Source organism: Macrobrachium rosenbergii, chromosome 23 (genome assembly GCF_040412425.1).
Source record: "Macrobrachium rosenbergii isolate ZJJX-2024 chromosome 23, ASM4041242v1, whole genome shotgun sequence".
NCBI classification, from domain to species: Eukaryota; Metazoa; Arthropoda; class Malacostraca; order Decapoda; family Palaemonidae; genus Macrobrachium; species Macrobrachium rosenbergii.
In genome coordinates this window covers 2,007,507-2,031,616 of record NC_089763.1, presented here as the reverse complement: position 1 = coordinate 2,031,616, position 24,110 = coordinate 2,007,507, and the positions used below count along the sequence as shown (strand labels likewise).

The 24,110-nt window shown below is 38.2% G+C and overlaps 2 protein-coding genes across 15 annotated transcripts in view; one reads left to right on the top strand and one right to left on the bottom strand.

Moving 5' to 3' along the window:
* Positions 1 to 16,395, bottom strand: part of LOC136851230 (caldesmon-like) — a 36,007-nt gene extending 19,612 nt beyond the window's left edge. Inside the window, exon 1 of the mRNA XM_067125172.1 lies at positions 16,034 to 16,395. The gene's annotated coding sequence lies outside the window, so the exon portion shown is untranslated. The remainder of the gene's footprint in view (positions 1 to 16,033) is intronic.
* Positions 1 to 24,110, top strand: part of LOC136851228 (uncharacterized) — a 354,709-nt gene that overhangs the window by 186,206 nt on the left and 144,393 nt on the right. The window lies entirely within an intron of this gene.

Here is a 24,110-nt window from a genome sequence, read left to right as displayed (position 1 = left end):
TATTTATCTCATAAAATTCACATAATTTTCATAAAAGTTCACTAGTAAATTCAGCTGCGTTATCAGAAAGAAGAACTTGTGGACATGAATGTCTCATAATAATTCTAGATTTAAGAGCTTCTGCTACTGTAATTGCATCTCTATTTCTTACTGGTACAATCTCTACATATCTTATTAGATAGTCTAAAAAGACTAGTATTTTTTTCATTCCCTCTAACAGTGGTAGGAAATGGACCTAAAAAGTCCAGTGAAATGACCTGAAATGGATTCAGCTCCGATGGGTATTTTTCAAGTGGAGGTTTTGGATTTACGTTACCTTTATTTCGATTACAAACTACACAATTTTGTACAAAGTTCTTGGTATCTTCACTACAATGGGGCCAAAAATAATTTCTGGTTATGATTCTATTTGTCTTTTTGATTCCAGGATGTCCTGCTAACTTGTATGAGTGGGTTAGTTCTAAAACTTCTCTGATTAGTGTTTTTGGGATGTATAGACGAGAATAACCATTCTTCTCTGTTGGTCTTTTATACAATAATCCATTGATTAAAACAAAATCAGGTTTTAGAGATTCATTTGTCATTAATTGTCCAATTATCTGCCTGATTTCTGTATCCACCCCTTGTTGTATTTGTACTCTTTCTAAATCTAAGTCTACTACTTGACAGCTAAAACAAAAAGTATTAGTGGTAATACATTTCTCTGTTTCTTCTTGGGATCTGGATAATGCATCTGCTAGTGTATTAAATTTTCCTGGGATATATCTGAATTCTGGGGCAAATTCTAACACACTAATGAACCATCTATTGAACTTCATGTTATTTGTAAAAGTTCTCTTCTTAAACAAATCACAAATTGGTTTGTGATCAGTTAGTACATTGACTTTATGTCCTAAGATTATGTGTTTAAATTTCCTTAGACTCCAGTATAATGGTAAACGTTCTCTTTCTATTGTACTATAATTTCTCTCTGCAACATTTAAGACTCTACTGGCATAATATACTGCTCTCATTCTTGTTTTGTCCTTTTGTAATAATACAGCCCCTAGCCCAGTACTTGAGGCATCACAGGTTAAGTAAAAGTCCTTGGAGAAATCTGGGTGGACTAGTACAGGATTCCTGGTCATTTTACTCTTTAGTGTTTGGAAGGCTGTCTCTTGTTCTTTATTCCATTCATATTTGACATCTTTCTTTGTTAATTCTGTTAATGGTTTGGATATTGTAGCAAAGCCTTTAATGAAAGGTCTATAGTAGCCTACCATTCCTATGAATCGTCTCAATGCTTTCAAATTTGTAGGAGCTGGATATTCAACTATTGCCTTTATCTTGCCTGCTTGCATTCGCAGTCCATCTTCACTAATTACATGTCCTAAGTATTCCAAAGATTTCATCAAGAATTGACATTTCTTTAATTTGATTTTTAATCCTGCTCTTCTTAATCTTTCTAGGACTATTTCTAAAGTTTTGAGGTGACTTTCTAAATCTTTGCTAAAAATGATAACATCATCCAAGTGAACTGCAACATTTTCTATATCCCTTAGTATTTGAAGCATTAATTTAACAAACGTTAAAGGAGCCGAAGTGAGTCCAAATGGCATGACTTCAAATTGCAAGTGTTCTTTATGTGTGCTGAAGGCTGTGTATGGTTTCGACTCTTCGTCTAAAGAAAGGTACTTGCCAGTATCCACTTTGTAAATCTAAAGATGAAAATATCCTTTCACCTCTTAACTGAGCTAACATATCTTGAATCACTGGCATTGGCATTCTATCGGGGATGGTGTTGGAATTTAACTTTCTATAATCTATCACAAGTCTCCAATTTCCATCTTTCTTTGGAACAAGTAGTAATCGAGAATTATATGGAGATTTAGAAAGAATGACTACCCCATCTTTCTTCATTTCTTCTATCAAATTATCAACTATGGGTCTTTGGCTTATTGGTAATCTGTAATTAGGAATAAAGAATGGTTTTGTTAGATCATCTAATACAATTTTATGTCTTAGGACATTTGTTCTACCTAATTTATCTCCTTCTATTGCTATTATATCTCTGTATTTTTCTAATACTTGAATTAATCTATCTTTGTTTTCTGGAAAATCTTTTATTCACTTCTTTGCTTAATTCAGATGTTTGACCAGTTACAGAGAAAAATGCTTTTTCTTCTAATGTTAGTAATGGATTGTTAATAGGTATTCCTTTGCGAAAGACAATGCCTGCATATGGTGTTAGTTTGTTATCTGAGTAGTTTTGGACATAAACTTCACAAGTATCACCCTTCATGTGGACTAAAGAATTATCCATTCTGACAAATTCTGGTAACTCTTCATTAAGTAAAAGCACGTCTTTAACTTCTATCTCTTCTTTTTTTTAGATGTATTTTTGTTAAACACTTTGGATGCAAAATTACCTGTCTGTTTAGTATAAATTGTACTTTATTATCATCAGCAGTGCTTACACAACATACTTCTTCATCTTTTATCTCTGCAAAGCAACAATGTTCTGCATCTATACTACTATGAGATTCAGGGCCTCTGTAACACGGTTTTTTCGCAATAACTTTTTATCTATGCATTTCATAAATATAACGCTTATTCAGAATACACATTATATCTACTCATAAATTTTGACTGTATTCTGCATTACATAGGTTGAATAAATTTGGTACTTATAATGTAAAAGTGACTTTTTTGAAGACGGACCAACTTACTCAGAGAAAATGTTTCTAACGCACTCGTTACGTAACTTATGACAGCATTTCTTCCTCTTTCTCGATGGATGATTGGCTATACGTAACGAAGGCTAGACCTCTGGCAACAATGACATAAAAATTTAAATACAAGCAAAGCAGTACACCTTTATGAACTCTGAAACCTCTCCACTGATAATTGTCATAATGAACAAACCAACAAAATATGTTAATAAATACAAAAACACATCGATTATTAGTCTAACTCCCAAAATAAGTTTCCTAAGAAATTATAGTCTACTTTATAGGTCACAATCAGATTAACAAGATGTAGGGAATAGTTGGTACTTTTTCAAAACATAGTAGACAAGCTTGATTTGATAACTGCTATATCCAGTGTCAAACAATTTTTATTTATTGGCTATCTACCTATTTACTGAAAAAATACCAACGGTACTACGTATTTTGGCTTTAAACCTTCACCAATAATTATCGTCAGAATGATGACTTCATGAGGCTCCACCCACTTTGGCCTCGTTATAATTCAGGATAACACTGAAGGCTATCATGGGCATTGTTGGATTAGAAAATTTAACTTTTGGCTATAAAAACTCATTTTTCGAGTAGTTGTAAGAAGTGCTAAATGATCCTCAAGGATCCCAGCAGTTGGCCTAAACGTTTAATTCACGTATATTACTGCTATTACTACTGTTGTGGCACTACTGCTACAGTAGTATTGCTACGCTAGCACAGATACCCCACCCACATCTATGTATCGTTCCGCCATTCATAAAGTCTTTGTCATGTTTTTTCACTGTGCAATAAGCCATGGCCTCCTCAGAAATTAAGTTTAACATTAGATGACAGGTTATTTCCTTAAGCTAACAAATTATGGCAACTGGGTATGTTATTGTCGATGTTGAAGCTAAAGATAAAGTATGGTATCATTCCTTCATTGCATTATCATCTTTACTATTTGTTTTGCTACATGTTGTAATTATTTTAAAGGATAAATGAATTATGTTCACTTTACTTCTATAAATTCCCATTAGATGTACAAATAAAATTCCTAAAACTATTCATGATTTATTTACAAAATGCAGTCATCATCACTCTCCAGGAAAAGATCATCTTCCCCGTCCTCATCGTCACTGGCCAGGCTAATGATGACTGGTTCTACTGTCTCTCGGATATTGTCCGACTCCCATACTCCTCCTCGAAATGACGGGATTGTCGAACTGCTCCTGCCCACACTTCCGGGGTAACAGAAAGCCTGGCTTCCTCCAACCTGTCCTGCAGGTCGGATCGAGTAAATTGACGGAGGGAGGAACGTACTTGTCTCTTCATGGTCCCCCACACCTGTTCAATTGCATTGAGCTCGGGGAGAGCGGGGGGGCAAACGCACAACCTCATGGCCCATTCACGGATGGTGTTGTCAATCTCATACCTTCACTCCGGCCGATTCTTTTGGCAAATAAGCAGCAGCTCCGAGCATGTGGCAGAAGGTCGGAACGATATCCTGCTCTGTTCCAGCCACCTGATGAGCGAACATAATAGAACATTAATACCTTAAAGATAGATCATAAATTGTTACATGTAGTACAAGCAATAAAGTGCAAATTAAAATAGGTTAATTGACTCTTCGAACAATTTATATATATATATATATATATATATATATATATATATATATATATATATATATATATATATATATATATATATATATATATATATATATATATATATATATATATATATATATATATATATATATATATATATATATATATATATATATATATATATATATATATATATATATATATATATATATATACAGTATATATATATATATATATATATATATATATATATATATATATATATATATATATATATATATTATATTGGAAGTCATTATAATTACCTGACGAGATCTGCCTTTTTGGTTGCTGACGTGGGGCATCGACTCTCCTCGATCAGTGTGCTATGATATGGTGCATTATCAAGCACAAGTACAGATGGCTCGGGAAGGGGTGACAGAAGTTGCGTCGTTAGCCACTGTTTGAACAACTTTGCATTCATCTCGCCATGGTAGTCTCCCTGATTGGTCTTGGCCAGGTAGCACAGGTATGAACCATCTATAAAGCCCTCATTAGTGCCAGCTGCCACCACCACAAAACGATCACCTTCTCCAGGAGGAACCTGACGAATGTAAGTGGGGCTGGTGACATCCTGCGTAGTGTCTGCCCATTCCCTGTTGTGGGCCATCCTTGTCGTAAACCAGGTTTCATCTACTTAAACGACCACTCTCCCCTCCTCCTGCTGGCGTCGTAGATCACGGAGAGCAGTTATCCGGCGGCATACAATTTCCAGAGATTCCTTCCTTACATGCATCTTACGCTGGGAAGTTTTATACTTGAATCCCATAGAATGCAAGAGTCGAAGTACTGAAGCCCATGATGTCATTTCCGGAATAATGCCAGCTGTTTTGAGGTCATTTGTCAAGGAACCAACAGTAAAATGCTCCTTCTCGGCAAACTTTCTGTGGATAGAGCGGCGAATGGCACCAATCGTAAAGTTATCAAAGACAGGCGGCGCTTGTGATCCTGACGATGGTGAAGGAACGGAACTGTAGGCACGGTTGACGGTGACCCTCACTGCACCTGCAGTCATGCCCAAAACATATCCAACACGGTCGTACGGCCTCAAGAAGAAGGAAAAAAATTATATCGGATGATCTGTTGGTCTGCTGGAGATTTTAACACATATAAGCTTGTATTTACTTTGGATAAAAATCTTATTTTAACAAAAATAGTTATATAAAGGCTGTTTACATACAATCTCTCTCTTTCTCTCTCTCTTGGTGGCATAGTGAATAGTTAATGAAAATGTTCAAAATCCTGAATGACATTACAAGTATTATAATCACGTTACGCTATATACAAATCAGAACATAAACCTTGGATTTAAACTAGAAACTGAATAATTACCTATTCAGGCTATAGTAAGTATGGCCACGGGCTTTCGCTTGACTGTATAAAGTTGCAAGTCGTAAGACAAATGCAGTTTTGCAACCACGGCGACAATTCCAAATCCTGTTAGGCATTCTTGACTGCTATGGGTTTCAGAGCCGATGGAACAAGGTGAATGAGTTTCTGTTTGGTGGATGGGCGGGGCAACATTTCGTCAAACGGTGTTTACCTTGCTTACGTAATGAATGTTTTTCGACTCTTGGCTCGTAATCATCGGCCATGGCGTCGGCTAGATAATTTTTACTCTATAAAAATTAAAACTATCGGGTTTAGGTTATTGATAATGCTGACAAAATTTGTGTGTGGTTGTAAAATATACATATGTCAACTTTCAGCTACATCCGATGCTTTGATAAGGAGCAAAGTCCAAAAAGCTGTGTTACAGAGGCCCTGAATCTCATAGTAGTTTCTTCAGTTACTGCTATTATATCATTTATATCTACTTTATTTATTTTGTTTAACAACAGTACCTCATTTGATAATTTCCCTTCATTATCACAACTGATTACTACATTGCTATAATGTTCTGTATTTATCTCTGCATATTTATCATCATAAATGTCTTGTTCACCGTCATATTCAGAACATATCTTAAATTTCTAGCCTGTAATTGTGAAAATTCCTCCTTTCCATTACCTTCCATTTTATTTTGATTGTTCTCTTGATGATAAGTTATTTTATGTATGTCTTTCTCGCTTGTTGAAGTCGTCTCAGACAAATTGATCAGATTTGGGTGAAACTTTTCTTCTTCAAGCGTAAAGCATACGCTTTACGCTTGTGTCAGGTTAACTCTTCCTTCTCTGCAATTTAGGATGATTCCACATTTCTTCATAAATTTAAATGAGGACAACACCTGTGCGGGAAAGAATCTGTCTTCTAGAACTATAAAACTTTCAACAGTTTTATGTGACGAAAGGTCTATATATAGTTCACTTTTCCTAAACTTTTAATCTGTTTACCCGCTACTCCTTTCATTATTTTGCTTTGACCCTGAATTAGCGTTTCTTTAACGCCTAAGTAATTTGTTAATGTATGTTTATCAATTATGCTTGCAGTACAACCTGAATCCATAAGGACAGTACATAATTTATTCTGTATTGGAACTTTAATGATAGGTATTTCTTCTTCATCCATGGAAACTACAACTTCTTCACTCTGCAATATGGATAGAGCGGAAGAACCTTCACTTCTCCTTTTTGCTAATTCTTCTACTCTTAATTTTTCTTCTTGAAGGGACTTTCTTGTGGTATTCTGTGTAGGTATAAATTGTCATTGATTTGAAGACTTGTTTGATGTTGAGCGGTTACTGCTTAATTCAACTATTTCTTTATTTCCTTCTTGTGTTCTAAACCAGCAATTCTTTGTTAAATGCCCTACTTTTTTACAACCCGTGCAGATTCTAGGTTTTCTACACTCATTTGTAAAATGATTTGTATACCCACAGTTGTCACAGGCTATCTTTGGTCTCGCCCTTTGAGCGGAATAGTTCACTTGGGTTGAATTATTTGTGTTTGAGTTTTGACCATATCTGTAAGGTTTGTGTGGTCCACTCTTTGTTAGATTGTTTCTTCCTGTCTGATCTGGATTCCATTTTCTTTTAGTATTTTGGGCATATTTCCCTTGGAAGGTATTTGGTCTATTTCCCACTTGTCTGGAATTATCATAGAACTTATTATTCATTTTAAAAGTAGGGTTATTATTTCTGACTTTCCTTTCATTTTGTGCTTCTGTTGTTCCCACGAATTCCTTGGATAGATTTATCTCTTTCCTTTGGACTTCTTCTCTCATTAACTTCAATGTTTGAAGGCGTGTTTTCTTGGGATCAAGTTTTATTTTTCTAAAAGCCTTCTTTTCCTCTTCTCCAAGGGCATTATATATTGTTCCAAATGACAAGTAATTTAAAACATGTCTTAGCTCAACTAAGTTACGGGCACTATCCCCAAACTGAGTCTTATCTCCTATAGTAATGCCTGTCTTCATTAAGTCTTCTGTTATTTTCTCTATTGCATTCTCCACGCTTGCGTACAAATTAGCAATTGTTTTATATTGCGGATTAAGAAATCTGGTTATGTTATATAAACTGTGAGTCTTATTTACTGGTTCCCAGAGTGATAAATAAATTTCTTTAAAATCTACATAGTTACTAAGTTTGCTAAAAGTTGTGGAATTCAAAGTTTTATGTGCGTCTCCATGTTCTGAGCTGACTAGCAACAAGGCTTCATTTATTTTAGCTCTTTCATCTGTTATTCCCCCTGAAATTATACGACTATCTGCATCTGCTAGCCAATGATTTACAGTATAGGATTCGAGTCTACTTTTGTCAGGATTTGAATCATCCACCTGTCCACAGAAGTGTGTGGCGGTTGTTATTACTGCTGCTTGATTCATATTGCGAAATTGTAAGGTGCGAGTATTATTAGTATTATATTAGTATTGTTACTATTATTATTACTGTTAGTAGTATTAGAATGACTAACACTATTTTGGTTCTGGTTAGTTGTTATTATTGTTAGTATTCTTGCACTACAGCGGAGTGGGAATTTAGTCTTGAAATTCGGCTACGTCTAATTGTCGATGGTCTTAAATCGTATTGTGAATGTCTACCGGTGTTCAGTAATTCATCAAACACTCTTTGCATGACCACACAAGAAAATTATTCAATCAGAGTACATCAATTATATATAATATATATATATATATATATATATATATATATATATATATATATATATATATATATATAATTTGTTATACTGTACCAAAAATTAAAAGAATTTGTCAAATTGTCACAGTAAAAAAATAAAATTCTCTACAGAGTTCAAGTGCACAAGTAAAACCTCCTTCAATACACAAAAGAAATTCTTATATGAAACTGGGCATCATATCATCAAAAATTTATCACAATGAGTACACAAATTTATATATAACTCTCAATTGTTCATCACCAACCGAGTGAAAAAAATAACTAATTTCCTATCTAAAATATTTACTAAATAATTAATTATCGTAGAGAGAGTAATACTGGTATTTATGCAAAAGGAATTTTATTCACTAGAGAGAGTTTTCTTAATTTTTCAGTCTTATGGAAAGATATAAAAAAATATCTTCACTTATTCACTCATTAAGAGAGAGAGTGAACAGTAATTTAATTTCTTGCTGACTTACTGTGGTTGTTTTTGTGATACCGCTAAGTTGTTGTATTTTCGCTGTGAGTCTTTCGCCGCCGTAGCCTCGTAAAAATTTCTCTGCGTGTGCGTTGTTTCCCAATCCTCTCGATGAAATTTCGCAAACACTGGGCTTATTATGGTTGTTGGGGTCTGGCTCAAATTGATGACAGTAACAGTTCTAAATGTGTTTTTGTTTCTTCAGAACGCACCAATACTGTTTTTTTTTTTTTATTCACACTGGATCTTGACGCTCTCTTGTAGGATTCTATTTCTTCATATGTTTGCTCGCTGCCAAAAAATCTAAGTTCATTTTGTAGAATTTCGTTTCACTGTAACTTAAATAATTGCGCTGATAATTTCGTTAATGTTCGTTTGTTTCATCTCGCCTTCTGGATCCTTTTAAGCCGCCACAATTTGTTGTGTCTTTTCTTCTTGTTGTATGTTTTTAGTCTCTCACTTCTTACCTTGTTATTCTTCTATGTGTGTCCACAGCGCCTCACTTTCTGCAACTGTTTTATTCTTGAAGATAAATTATTCTAAGTATTAATATCTCCCAGGAAGGCGTATAGAGACGAGCTCGGTAATTTCTTCACTTTAATAAAGAACTTAGTGTTATAAAGATCAGTACAAAATTAACAGGTTACAGTGGTATAAACAAAATCACTCTGGAGTAATTAACTTGACTCAGTCTATATGGGGAACACGAAAGCGAAGGGAGACGTACTCTCCCTTAGTGGACACAGTTCCAATCTGCTGCTCTCCTGTCGCTCTCCAGACTGTTGAACCCCCCGATTTCTTGTTATCTGCAATCTCCACCTCCTCCTAGTCCTGTTAGAAGATTTATCTGCAAGGCCTCCCCTTCAAATAGTTGATTGGAAAGGCCTGTAGTGGATGTGATTCAAATCTCTCCTTAGAGGACTTGATTGGAGGTGATCTTAGGAGGGTGTGTGAAAGACCCCTCCCTAGCATGTTTTATTGGAGGGTGTTGAAGTACATCACTTTGTCCAGCCCCCAGTTTCCTGGAATTTCCATGAAAACGCCTCCTATTGAAGGTGGGGTTATGGAGCTGGCTGCTGTAAGGTTTTTGGCTGTGCAGACTCATGATTTGGTTAACTTCATCGCGAGACCACTACTTCCCACTTTTATGACCATTTTTATGGCTTTAGACGCGATATACTTGCTCAATGTTTTTGAGTTCATGCAAAGTCCTACCTCGGTCAGCGTGTTTGAATCCATGATAATAACAACAGCTTTTAGTCGTTATCACTGTTCTTTCTGCCTCTCTTTTTATTCTTATGTCTCTCCCTCTCTCTCTCTCCCTTTCTCTTTACTTTCTCTCTTTTCTATATTTCTCTCTCACTCTTTTCTGTCTAACTTCCCTAGCTACTCTACACAAGTCAATGGCTTGGAAATAAAGTCAGAAACTGGTCAGGACCCACACCCCATCTCTTATTTTTCACCTGTGGTAATGTGTGATATATATAAATATATATATATATATATATATATATATATATATATATATATATATATATATATATATATATATATATATATATATATATGTGTGTGTGTGTGTGTGTGTGTGTGTGTGTTTGTGTGCTTGTGTGTCTGTGTGTATATATATGTTTGTATGTATATGTTATATATATATATATATATATATATATATATATATATATATATATATATATATATATATATAATATATATATATATATATATAAACAGTAGAGTATTTGTACTGACCCACTTACTTCATTCCTTGCTTGGGGATCAAATCAGGGGATATGGCTGAAGTCCAGGGACATTACTATTACACCTTGCTTGGCCGACTGCAATTTCTGGGTCAGTGAGTACCCTAATAAGAAAACATATTGGCTGAAAGCTGTATTTCAACAAGGAATTGTTGCAGGTAAACACTTAGGGCTACTTTAAAGGGAATATATTTACAATTAATCACGTAAATCAGAAGACTGGGGAGCGATAGGCAGGGAAGTAATATTCTGCTCTGGGATTAGAAGATTAAGTCATTGCTCCAGTACTGAAGAATAAATGGGGGATCCTCTTGGGAGGGGTCCTGATGATGTGAGGACAATGAGGATTATCACTGCAAGAACCACAAGACAATCAGTTGTTTCTACAGCTCACAACACGGTCTGCAATTTGAAAAATTCAAGCTGTTATGTACGGAAATTATAACGATGTCGGCGAATCGAGAGAGTGCATGTATGGTGCCAAGGTAACTCAATTATGGTGCGAGCTGTGTACGTTAACACTTCACACTGGGGCTAACTGGGTCAGGACTTTGTGAGAAAATGCACTTCAGAAAGGAAATTGATTTTAATCAAAAGGGTTTAAGTTGCATGATTGTTTAAAAAAAAAAACCTCGAATCAGGACGTTACCTTATAACGAGAAAATGTACCAGGAATGGAGGGATGAATTTAATGGGTCACTCTTGAAAGTACTGGAAGTAGCCATAAGGGGTTGCCATGTGGATGGCTCGATAAGGAGCATGCAAGGGGACAGGTAGGGTTCTGAGAGAGAGCTCTGGTGCTTATTGTATTTAACCCCTCGGGGGATTAAGATTTGGTCGTTCGCAGAGGGCACTGAGATTGCAGCTGAGTCACAATCTCCATTTTTTGTAAAGTCCTTCCAAATTCTGGTGACTGCTGGCAACCTATGTTCACCAGTTTTTATGGGGAACTCAACTTTCCCTCTGGTTTTCAGCAGGCTTCGTCTCCATTCACCTTTTACCTGAAAGGAGGCAATGTCAAGCAGTCACCAGTTCTTAAGAAAGGTGAAGATGTACCAAAAGTGAAGTATGGAGAGAAAGTTAGGTAGGGGCTGAGTTTCTCACGCCCTTCCTCAGTTGCTAGTATGAAAATTACTTTAATTTATAAATCAGTTGGGGAGTTGGGTTTGCTTATAAAGTGGTTACCCACGTTACAGCTCCCCAACAAAGTTGACAATTGCACCTTGAATTGGGTGGAAATGTCAACAACTAAGTGAACCCAATTGGACAATCTGATAGCTCTTTACTTTCCTTTTGTGGTAACGTTACATTTCAGAACCATCAATTCTGTAGGTAAATTAAATGCAAAAATTCAGCTAACTGATTTTTTAAGTAGACGTTATTTAGTTATGTTATACTGGAAGTAAAATTCATATACCTCTCATGTTATTGCATCAAAGCAGCATTATAGCAAATTCAAAATTAAAGAATTCTATGAACTAATAATTCCTAAATCTAGGCAACAACATGGAGAAAATGAGTGAATTAGTATGGCATTAAACCTAATGTTAGACATGAACTTAATTTATAAGGTTACTTTGACAGTCCAAAGTCATGACGTTAGGGTGTCTTGAGGAGGCATTACAACAAAGTATTCATGGGCTTAGGTTAGGTGATGCCATGATACTTGTATGCAGTGGCACAGTGCCAGATGTGGCACTAACAACATAAGTACCTTGCGGCACGAAGCTAAGTATAATGAAGGACAATCAAGTATGTAAAGTATATGGGCTTTGTGAGTCATGGACTCGGGATTTAAATTACAAGGAAAATAAGTGACAGATGCAAGAGTAAAAGTTGAGATTTATATACCAGAATTATATTTCTTAGCCTGTAAAAGCTGGCTAGACTTATTTTTTAGCCCCATAGAGCATTAAAAGGCAGCCAGAGGGCGCAACCCCTTGGGCAGGAGCATCTGCCAATGGCGATGGTAATGGCACTGTGCCAGGAGTGGCGCTCATGCGGTTAGGCCAAATGGCTCTGTTACATTCAATTTAAAAGTTACCATGCCTTTGTAGGCATTAAATAGGAAGACAAAGGACTTATGGTATAAAAGAATCTAGCGATTGCACTCTGCTTTGGCATTTACAAAGGGTTCATGAAGGGGCAAGATTGTCAAGAAAATATTAAATTAGAAGATCAGAAAGAAAGAGAAAAATTATCAGAGTGGGAGAAGGAAACATTACAAGAAATAAATCACGCAATTATAAGAAGAATCATCAGGGGAAGAAACTGACATCCTCCTCTGGACAGAGGTGCCAAATTTCTTCATAAGATAAAGGTGAGACACTGTGCCAGAGGACACTAGTGTGAGGAGAGCTCAATGGCTCGTGTTTGGCTACCTGGATTTATCTGTGCCTGGGACCTTTCTTTGGTGGACCTCCTTGGTAGGGGAATTGGTGGAACCGAGTCCGAGGAAGACATAGAAGTACCACCTGTTCCAGCTTCTTTGATAGCCGAAGTAGGGGCATTCGTGACAAGCTCAACTACTAGTCGTCTTGGTTCCTGGAATTCATTGGCCAGTTGCAATATGGCAGAATCCTTATTCATGGTTGTGTCTGCGGAGGACTGGGAAGGAGAGGAAGAGGTCGTGGTGGGCATGAGAGGCTTGCAGGTCACCATGACCAGCTCAGGCACGGGATGCGAGGCTGCACCTTTGGGTGAGCTTCCGCTGTGATCAGTGGAATCCAGAGGGGACCTGAGTATATCGTGGATTGGCCCTTGCACCGACACTGGTAGCGGTGACAAGCTGGAGGGGGAGAGGCGACCCAGACTGGGGTCCCTTGGAGGGAGATCTATGGCATACTCTGGCACTGGCACTAAGGCAACCCCAGTCACAGGAATCAAATTGTGAATTTCTTCTACGTCTGCGCTGGGCGGAACGTGGCACTGTTCAGAACACTCAGGCAGCACTGGCAGAAGGTTCGTGTCAAATTTGGGATCTCTGGAAGGGAGATTCAGGGTGTGCCTTGGCACTGGCACTGGGGCAGGATCTGGCACTGGAATTTATTTGTCAGGGGCTCGACAGTCGAGACGGTCGGAGCCTAACACTGCTCAGGGCACTCAAGTGGCACTGGCAGAGGGTTTAAAGCAGGTCCTTGAGGACTCTTGGTTTTTGTTTTAGTTGTGGAGGGGTTAGGACCCCTGGATTTTTGTAAATTAGGAGGGAACTGGAAGTCCTGTGCCAGGGGGAGGTCATAGCCTCCGGGAAGGTAAGTAGCTACTGCAAGAGTGCAGATTTTTTATCTATGAGTTCTTGTGACCCTTAGCTTGAAGGTGGGGAGAATCATCTTCATTCGATTGATACCCTCCATTGTGATAAATTTGTCTGTCAATGGTGACACCACAAGGGACCTTATCTTCTCTTATGAGGGAGATTTGTGCGCCAGTGTCATTGTGTGCCATGATCTGGCAGGTGGGGTAGCTACCTCAGTGAGGTGCCACAGATACAGGACCTTTGGCTGGAGGGCCTAAGGTTTTAGGATTTGTAACTGCCAAAGCAATGGTGGGTAGTTTTGTTTAACTAGGGCATTTGGCCCTTAGAGCAGAGTGCCCCTGAACCTGAAAAGCGGTGCAATACGTCTTGTTGTAATCACTGCACGGCACTGTCCCACTGGAGGGAGCAGGCCCCTTGTTATTCATTCCAGAGCCAGACTTGGTTCGGCTTAGCGTGATCTCATTGGGGGACTTAGCGGGAGTGTCTGATTGATTCTCAGCCTTTGAGCGGCACTATTCCGTGGAGTGCCTAGATTTTTTACAATAGCTGGACATGGGCTTCTTGTGAGGGTGCCCATTCGTGGGCGGAGGCTGACCAGAGGTAGGAGAAGAGGGCCAAATCTTACAGCCACAGGAACTTGCTGCAGGATGGTGAGTATCTCAGTGGTCTGCCAAATGGCAGCACTCACCTAGCGTTGGAAGGTTCCTATCACAGAGGTAGGTAGCGAGGGCTGGAGGGACGTAGTGTAGTAAGTCCTCGAGCTGGAAAGTTTCTATTATTTCTATTATTCCATTAACGGGACGGAGGAAAACGCGATTTGGCCCTTCCTCCCCCCCACAGATGTTTCGACAGGAGCATAGAGATTTCTGCAGGCTGGGGCTTGAAATTCCTAAGGACCTCTTCCACTTGGTCAAGCCAGGCCATGGGCTCAGAGTCATTTCATTTTGGCATTATGGAGCTGGTGGCAGTAATAGAGAACGGTGGAGGTGTGGTTACAGGTCATAAATATGCCTATGTTTAACTTAAAGTTACAGCATAATAGGCTGTACGAGTCGTATTGGATATAATTTGCTGAGAATCCTCTTAAGTACATTATCTTCTTTCGAAATAACAGGATCATAAAAATGGACGTAGACCTATAATGTCCTACGTCTTTTTGTCGGTTTACGCAGCTTATGGATTATAGGCCTATCTTATACTCAGTCGTTTTATTGTGGTTATTCTTATTTTTGTTTTTGTTGTTATGGTGCTTGTAGTTTTGTGTCTTCGAAAACTTTTCATATGGTGACATAACATTGCTGAATAAACATACACCTATTCATAAAATACTGGTGTAGAGAATTATCCGCCTACTCTTGTTAATTGAAATTTAGTTATTTGTTTTAATTAAAAGTAATCGGGATCTTTATGAATAGTTTACTCTAGGATATTCTCCTAACAACAGAGAGAGAGAGAGAGAGAGAGAGAGAGAGAGAGAGAGAGAGAGAGAGAGAGAGAGAGAGATTTACTTATTCTTATGTATCCTTTTGTCCAACAGTGTAATCTACAAGAATGTCCCCAAAAGCAAATGAATATCATGGGCTACTCGCAGACTGGTTTGGATCATCTCATACGTAATTTTTTCAGCTATCATTTATTTTTTCTTATTTCGTTACGTATCTTATGATGCCTTCCTCCCATAGCCTTCATTTTCATAGAAATGCTACAGCAGCCTTATATTTACTCATCACAGTAATATAATTTGCTATCCCTTTTGTAAATATACTTTCTATAAAGCTCATTGAGAACAGTTTGATAGTTGTGTGTAAGGCTAAGACAGTCCTATGATTGATCTGTGTGTGTCATCGGCTACGTGCCCATAAGTTTTACTTTTACTCTCTGTGGTATTAGTGGCGTTCCAGTTACGAAGGCCATCCACGCATGTATGTGCAAGTGCACTTGCTTATATGTGTACATTCCATTTTATATTATACATTATATATCGTGGAGTTGAAACTACTATATTAATTAAAAGTTACTCTATTTCCAACAGATACGGGAAGAAAACTCTTTGCGATAAGAAATTAACGTGTAGGCCCATGCCCTGTCATGTCTCAAAATATAAGAATTTAATATGTAGTCCTATGACCTGTCATTGCCTCAGTATATAAAAAATTGACGTGTAGGTCTATGACCTGTCATTGCATCAAAATGCAAGAATTTGATATGTAGTCCTATGACCCGTTATTGCCTCAAAATATAAGAAATTGACGTGTAGGCCTAATCTCTCAATGATATTAACATTTGACATGCTGCATGAGTCTATGCTTCATTTCAATTAATGCGGTCTATGTGGGATCACTTAGGCCTACTTAGGCCAACACCAATTTAAAAATAAAAAAAAAAGCAATGATAAAAAATGCAGATTAAATGATCCAAGATCTTCCTAATGATATAAAACTTATTATATCTTTTATCGGAGATATCAGTTGCATACTTCACAACTCCGGGAACTCAAAACTGTGGTCATCATTCATGCACGACACTCAACATGACCGGAGTCAAATCCGTACTGGTAATCATTTAGACTGTTAACTAGTGCGACGTCATTCACCCCTCGAGAGCTAGCCAATCACTGGCGTGCAGTGGGCGGGCTTAGCTGCAAAGAGTGGTGGACTCTGCTTTAGTAGCTTGTAGAGGTAGTTTGAAGAGCGTGATGGATTCTTAGATGAACGTAATTAATAAATTGTTCTAAGAACGGGCTCTTAAATGAAAGTAACTAGTAGCTTGAACACCATGAGGGTTCTTAGATGAAGGTATCTAGGTCATGTGCAGAACGTAAGGTTCAGGCACGAATTTGAGGAGTCTTTCGAACGTAAAGTGAACTATTCTAGCGGGTTCTTGAACGTAAGGTTCTTACGTGGACGAATATATCGTGTCCATTGAACGTGGGCGTTCGTAACTGAACGAATTTAAGGGGTTCTTAGAACTAAAAAATGTAATATCTCTGCAAAAGATCAAATTCTATTACAAACAAAAGAAACCACTAATGACTTTTACTCTACTTTGCAGAATTAACTTATGCTACGGATACCAGTAATAATTTTCCTTTCTAAGAAAAGGATATTAAGCAGCATTTAATGAGTATAAGATAAAGTAAGATGATTACTTAATTGGTAAAGGTTCGTAAGGGAACGACTATAGTGTGTTCTTGGACATAGGATTCTCAAAGGAACTAACATAGCGTGTCCATAGAACGTGGGCGTTCGTAATTAAACGGATTTATTATGCTGAGAAACAGCTTCCCGCAGCACGAAGGTAAACCAAATGTAAATAATACGACGCTGTTATAAATTTCATACCCGAGACGAAGTAAATAAATTCTCCTTAATGTGATGAGTACAAAATGCTTACAACTATCATGCAAGGGTTGAATATTTTTTCTTACGGTCGTGTCCGCGATGTATTTACTCTACTTATGAATTCTCGCCTGACAGGCATGTGACTAAATACTGCGGTTATTGACACAGGTTGCGCAAACATTTTTTTGACAAGGAGGGGGGACAGTGGCTGAAAAACGTGCTGTTTGTTTTAAGCAATATCTCGTATGAAAAGTTCTGAAAAAGACAAACGCTACTGGAACGGGGTTTTCCCAGCTTGGAGCTTGGGATTTATGAATGCGTAGAAATTCGCTTGATTACTTATAGTTAAATGGCGGTCAAAAGGCAATGGCTCACGTGCCCGCAAATGAAATGAGTTTTCTCGGACCCAACAAAATCATTATTTTAAAAATTGAAATGGGATTTTTAAGAAAACCTAGCGCTTTTGCTACGATGAGAGAGAGAGAGAGAGAGAGAGAGAGAGAGAGAGAGAGAGAGAGAGAGAGAGAGAGAGAGAGAGAGAGAGATACTCCAGCGAAGCAAAAATTTCTGGACGGGCTATAATTCGTGGCCTGAATTTCTGGTGTAGCCCAGTTAATTATTGGACAATAAATTGTCCAGAACACAGGGAGGAAATAATCACACTATTTCCCTTCTTCATCACTTATATTCGTACTTCACAGCTCAGCTACCTAGAAGTTAAGACATGCAGATTACCATGCGTTAGCCGCAAAGCTTGTATTTTGGAAAATACGCTCTCTCTTCGCTATGAAAAATCTTGTTAGCATGCACGTGGCCTGCTGTTTCCTAACACTGTTCACAATCATGATTTCATTTGCACTTATGATAAGCTAAAAATAATAACATTATACTAACTGTGGAAACGTGTTTGCTTGTGCTTATTCCAGGATTTACTTTACCAGATTCGTTTCTAATCTCGCATCCAACCTAAGCAAAGCTACTGGCTGCGATCTGCAATTTGCAAGGACCTTGCAACGATGCAGATTGCGATTCTGAGCAATTTGTCGCCACTTTTAGAGTATTCGTACTGACCTACTTACTTTATTCCTTGCTCCGGGATCAAATCAGGGGATCTGGCTGAAGCCCAGGGGAATTACTAATTACACCTTGCTTAGCTGACTGCAGTTTCTGGGTCAGTGAGTACTCTAATAAAAAACATATTGGCTGAAAGCTGTATTTCAACAAGGAACTGTTGCGGGTAAATACTTAGGGCTACTTTAAAGGGAATATATTTACAATTAATCACGTAAATCAGAAGACTGGGGAACGATAGGCAGGGAAGTAATATTCTGCTTTGGGATTAGATAATTAAGTCATTGCTCCAGTATTGAAGAATAAATGGGGGATCCTCTTGGGAGGGGTCCTGATGATGTGAGGACAGTGATGATTATCACTGCAAGAACCACAAGACAATCAGTTGTTTCTACAGCTCACGACACGGTCTGCAATTTGAAAAATGCAAGCTGTTATGTACGGAAATTATAACGATGTCGGCGAATAGAGAGAGTGCATGTATGGTGTCAAGTTAACTTGATTCTGGTGTGAGACATGTATGTTAACGCTTCACACTGGGGCTAACTGAGCCAGGACTTTGTGAGAAAACGCGCTGCAGAAAGGCAATGAATTTTAGTCAGAAGGGTTTAAGTTACGAGACTGTTTGAAAAAAAACTCAAATCAGGATGTTACCTTACAACGGAGCGATGAAGAGCCTCATTGAGTAAATGCACCAGGAATGGAGGGATGAATTTAATGGGTCACACTTGAAAGTACTGGAGGTGGCCATAAGGGTTGCCATGTGGATGGCTCAATAAGGAGCAAGCAAGGGGACGTGTTCGTTCTGACGCCAGACAGGGTTCTGAGAGAGAGCTCTGGTGCTTGCTGTATTTAAGCCCTAGGGAGATTAACATTTGGTCATTCGCAGAGGGCACTGAGATCGCAGCTGAGTCACAATCTCCATTTTCTGTCAAGCCCTTCCAAATTCTGGTGACTGCTGGCAACCTATGTTCACCAGTTTTTATGGGGAACTCAACTTTCCCGCTGGTTTTCAGCAGGCTTCGTCTCCATTCACCTTTTACCTGAAAGGAGGCAATGTCAAGGAGTCACCAGTTCTTAGGAAAGGTGAAGATGTAGCCTACCAAAAGTGAAGTATGGAGAGAAAGTTAGGTAGGGGCTGAGTTTCTCACGCCCTTCCTTAGTTATTAGTATGAAGATTATTTTATTTAATTTATAAATCAGTTGGGGAGTTGGGTTTGCTTATAAAGTGGTTACCCACGTTACAGTATGTATATATATATATATATATATATATATATATATATATATATATATATATATATATATATATATATATATATATATATATATATAGCTGAATATAATATACATATATATATATATATATAGATATATATATACAACATATATATAATATAATATATATATATATATATATATATATATATATATATATATATATATATTTTTTTATATGTTTCCTGGTGCAGGTGGATCTTATGACTCACAATTATTACTTTACTCGAAAATGGCCTTGTAAGATACCCAGGACATATAAAACACAAACAAAAAAAAAAAGAAGTACACGGAGCGGAGGGCTCTTCACTAGGGAAGTGCGTGAAACACGTGGATATAAAAATAGTTATATTTGATAGCACACAAGGTCAAAAGGAAAATTAACTGAAAATACGGTAAATTACTGCCGTAGAAGTCCTCCCCGAAGGGGGAGCTTAGGAATGCCAGGAACACGGACCAAGGATAATTCTGCTACAGGCGTCTTTCTGAAACGATATTTGGACCCACGTTACACATCTAATGCTGGAATTTGGGGATTGAATTACTCGGGGGTGCACTGAAGGCGCCAAGGACTCCCCAGGCGTTACTTGTGACTCAGAGGAAAGAAGCTGTGAACACGTGGGCCTGGCTTGAACCAAGGAATATCAGGGAACACAAAGTTATAGGCCCAGAGATTAATAAATGCAAAGGGCTAAGTAATCGTGACTAGCAACTCGTTTTGGGTACATTACCACATTTGTAGGGGCGCAGGGATGACGACGTCTTCTGCCGAGAAACACGTGTGGGAGCGTGGACAAATGGTAGCCTCCTCTCCAAGGTATTTCTTCAAGTCGTAGATTGGGGCGGAAAAGGGCGCCCTTGGGATGATGAAAAGGCCGCCGTTTAATGTCAGCTCGCGTTTGGAAGACTTGCAATCCCCCTTGCAGTCTTCTAAGGCCACGTGGAATGGAACACGGGGGCACACAGGGCGGCGATGGGATCCACGTGGCGGCGAGCGGAAGAGGAGGGCAGGGGCAACGGCCAGAGACTTGACTTGTTCTCGGCTTAAACTAGCGAGCGCGTGTGAGGGAGAGCTGTCCTGGCCCTGACCATTTATTGCTTCTGGACAGGGGTAGGGGGCGATGTCCTGACCCAGGTCGCCGACCGGATATCATAGAAAACGATTTTCTTTCCCTGTACCAAAGAAAACAGTGCAAAGCCAGTTTACTGTCCCCAAACTATTATATTTTCTCTGAGCCCCTATTTCCCCGACCTTCAAAGGTTCAAACCAACCCAAAGCAGGGAAGGAGAAGAGTTTCCTAGCGGATTTTGGCGCTACTCTTTACAATATATATATATATATATATATATATATATATATATATATATATATATATATATATATATATATATATATATATATATATATATATATATATATATATATATATATATATATATATATTCCACAGTCCTGTCAATGTCAACATGCTTTTTGTTGAGGATATGATACAAGCATTTAGCATTTTGCATAATTATTATGTAAGGGCACGAGATGCTTATAGGTGGTACGAAGATATGCTATTTCAAGCGCCACTGATAAACCTGTCTGAAGGAAATGTACCGAGATAATTTCAAGTAGTTCCTCCCAACACTTCTTTGTTTACTGTTTTGTCATTATCATCTGATCTTATGTCCCTCGTGGCTGGACGTTTTTCAACTTCATCAAAGAAAATGTCGGTGTCAAAGCGACTAGTCCCCATTTTGACGTGTGGAGCGCGCAAATCTGCATGGTCCACATGAACAGACACTTGTAAACACATGTACCTCGAACCGCGCGGTTGCTAGGGGAAACTCAGACCGTGCTGATGCTGCGACGGTTAACAAATGTGCGTGGTTGTGTATGTACAGCCCTGTGCTCTGCCATTGACTTAGCATCCATGCGGACGGAACCGAGTGGATGCAACCACTGTGTGTGAACAGGGCCTTAGTCCTCCCCTTTCCACGCACTTCTGTCAAGCTCTGTACCGCTCTTGCAATTCTCCTTTTGTTTCTGCTGTTAAAGTCAAGTCATCTGTAAAGAGCAGATCCCATAGCATATTTCCTCTTGCATACTTACATAGCACATCCTTTACGACTACAAAGAGGAATGGGGTTGAAGCTGATCCTTGCCATAATCCAACCTTCATTTCAAAAGCATCTGTCTTCCTGTGTTTTGTCCTTTCTATTGTGCCTCCCGCCTACATATTACCTTCATCATACTTATGAGCATCTCAGGAACTCCTTTCTTTCTCAAACTACAGTAAACCACTTCTCTGGGTACTCTGTCACAAGCCTTTTCTAGGTCTACGAAACATCAGTATAGCTTCGTGTTATCTTCCAAAAATTTTTCCTGCACCTGTCTTGAAATAAAAAGGGCAACTCTGTGCTTTTCCCGAGCATATATCCAAACTGCATTTCATAAATGTCAACAATTTTGCTAAATTTATTTTCAGTCACTCTTTCCAATATTTTAAGTGTGTGTTCCATAAGCTTTACTCCTCTTTAATTTCTGGATTCCATAACATCATCTTTTTGTTTATAGACGTACACCACATCATTCTCTCCCAAGTCAAAAGGTATGTCTTCTTCCTCCCAGCACATCACTATCAGTTCCAACAATCATTCTGTACCTTCCTCATCCACAGCTCTTATCATTTCTATTACTACTCCTGTTGGTGCACCTGCTTTGTCGTTCTTCATATTCTGGATGGCATCCTTTACTTCTGTTCTGCTATATTCCTCTTATGGCCTCACGATGGGGAGAGCCTCCTCCAATGCGCCCTGTTCATTCTTTATATTCAGAGTTCTTCAGAGCATTCTTTCCATCTTTTCATTATATCCTCATCCTTTACTAATATGTTGCCATTTTTGTCCTCTATATCATTGTATACCTCCATATCTCTTTTTATATTCTATGAATAATTTGTTCTTCTTCAGGGGTCCCTAGTTTCTCAGAGTGGATTACTAACTTCATTTCTTGACTGGGCCACAAACTCCTTTTTCTTTTTATTGGCATTTCTAAATCTCTCATTTGCTCTTCATCACCTGGATTTTCTTCCTTAACTTTATGGGCTAATTTCTTTGATTTTGTAGCTTCTTTTCCACCACCATGTTTCTCTCTCTAAGGGTACCACTTCACCTGTCACCCCACAAACTTCAACTGCTTCTTCTGACAATATGGTTTTCATTTTATTCCATTTCCTCTTGCTGTCATCCCCATCCTCCTGTATTCTTTCTCTCTGCCAAACTACTCTACATTCTCCAACTTTGACCCATTATTCCAGTTTCTTTTCATTCTCTGTTTTCCATATTTTAATTTTCCTCACAATCGACCTCTTTCTTTTCCTCTCCTGACCCATTCAAACTTCCTTCACTAACAATCTGTGGTACAGGACTACCCACACTCCAGGCATTGTCTTACTATCCATAATGGCTCACCTATCTATTTCTTGTCAGTAAGTAGCCTGTCTGGGTTTTCCCACTACCCTCTTTTGTATGTTATAAGGTGATATTTCCACTTTTTGGAAACCTGTGTTTGTGACAAACACATCCAGGCCTTCACCCATCTCCAGCGATCTCTAACCTTCTCTATTTCTTTCACCATATCCTTTCCCTCCTGAATACATTCAAAGCCATCCACTCTTTCCCCAGCATGACTATTTAAATCCCATTCAACTATAATTTCCTCAGAATTAGGTATTTTCCCAAGGTCTCCCACCATATACCTTGAAATCCTCATTCTCCTCCTCCAGACAACCTAGCTGTGGTGCTTCAGGTGTTATGACATTCATGATCTTTCTTCTAAAACCTAATTTGATGGACATACTCCTGTCATTCATTCTATCTACTTTAATCACATTTTTACTAAGCAATTCCTCTACAACGATCCTGGCGCCATTCCTTTACCACAGTAAAATAACTCATATAATTTTCCTGAAATTTTTGCATTTTCCTCTTCCACTTCATATATATATATATATATATATATATATATATATATATATATATATATATATATATATATATATATATATATATATATATATATATATATATATATATATATATATCACCACAGGTGAAAAAAAATAAGAGGCTGAGTGTAGGTCCTAACTAGTTTTGACTTTATTTCCAAGCCAATAACAAAGGATTGATACATTGTGGTAGAAATTTCAATATATATACTACAGAGACAGTATACACAAACACCTGACAGGTGTCAAAGGGGAGGAGCGGCAAAAGTCATTAGTGTAGTGCAGTGGTACTTACACTAATGAGTCTTGCTGCCACTCCCCTTTGACACGTGTCAGGTGTAGGTCTATAGTCTCAAATGGTTTTGTATGTTTGTCTGTACTGTCTCTGTAGTATATATATTGTAGTATATATAGCAATCCTTCGTTAGTATATATATTGTGATCAATCCTTCGTTACTGGCCTGGAAATGAAGTTGAAACTGGTTAGGACGTACACTCAGCTTCTTATTTTTTATTCACC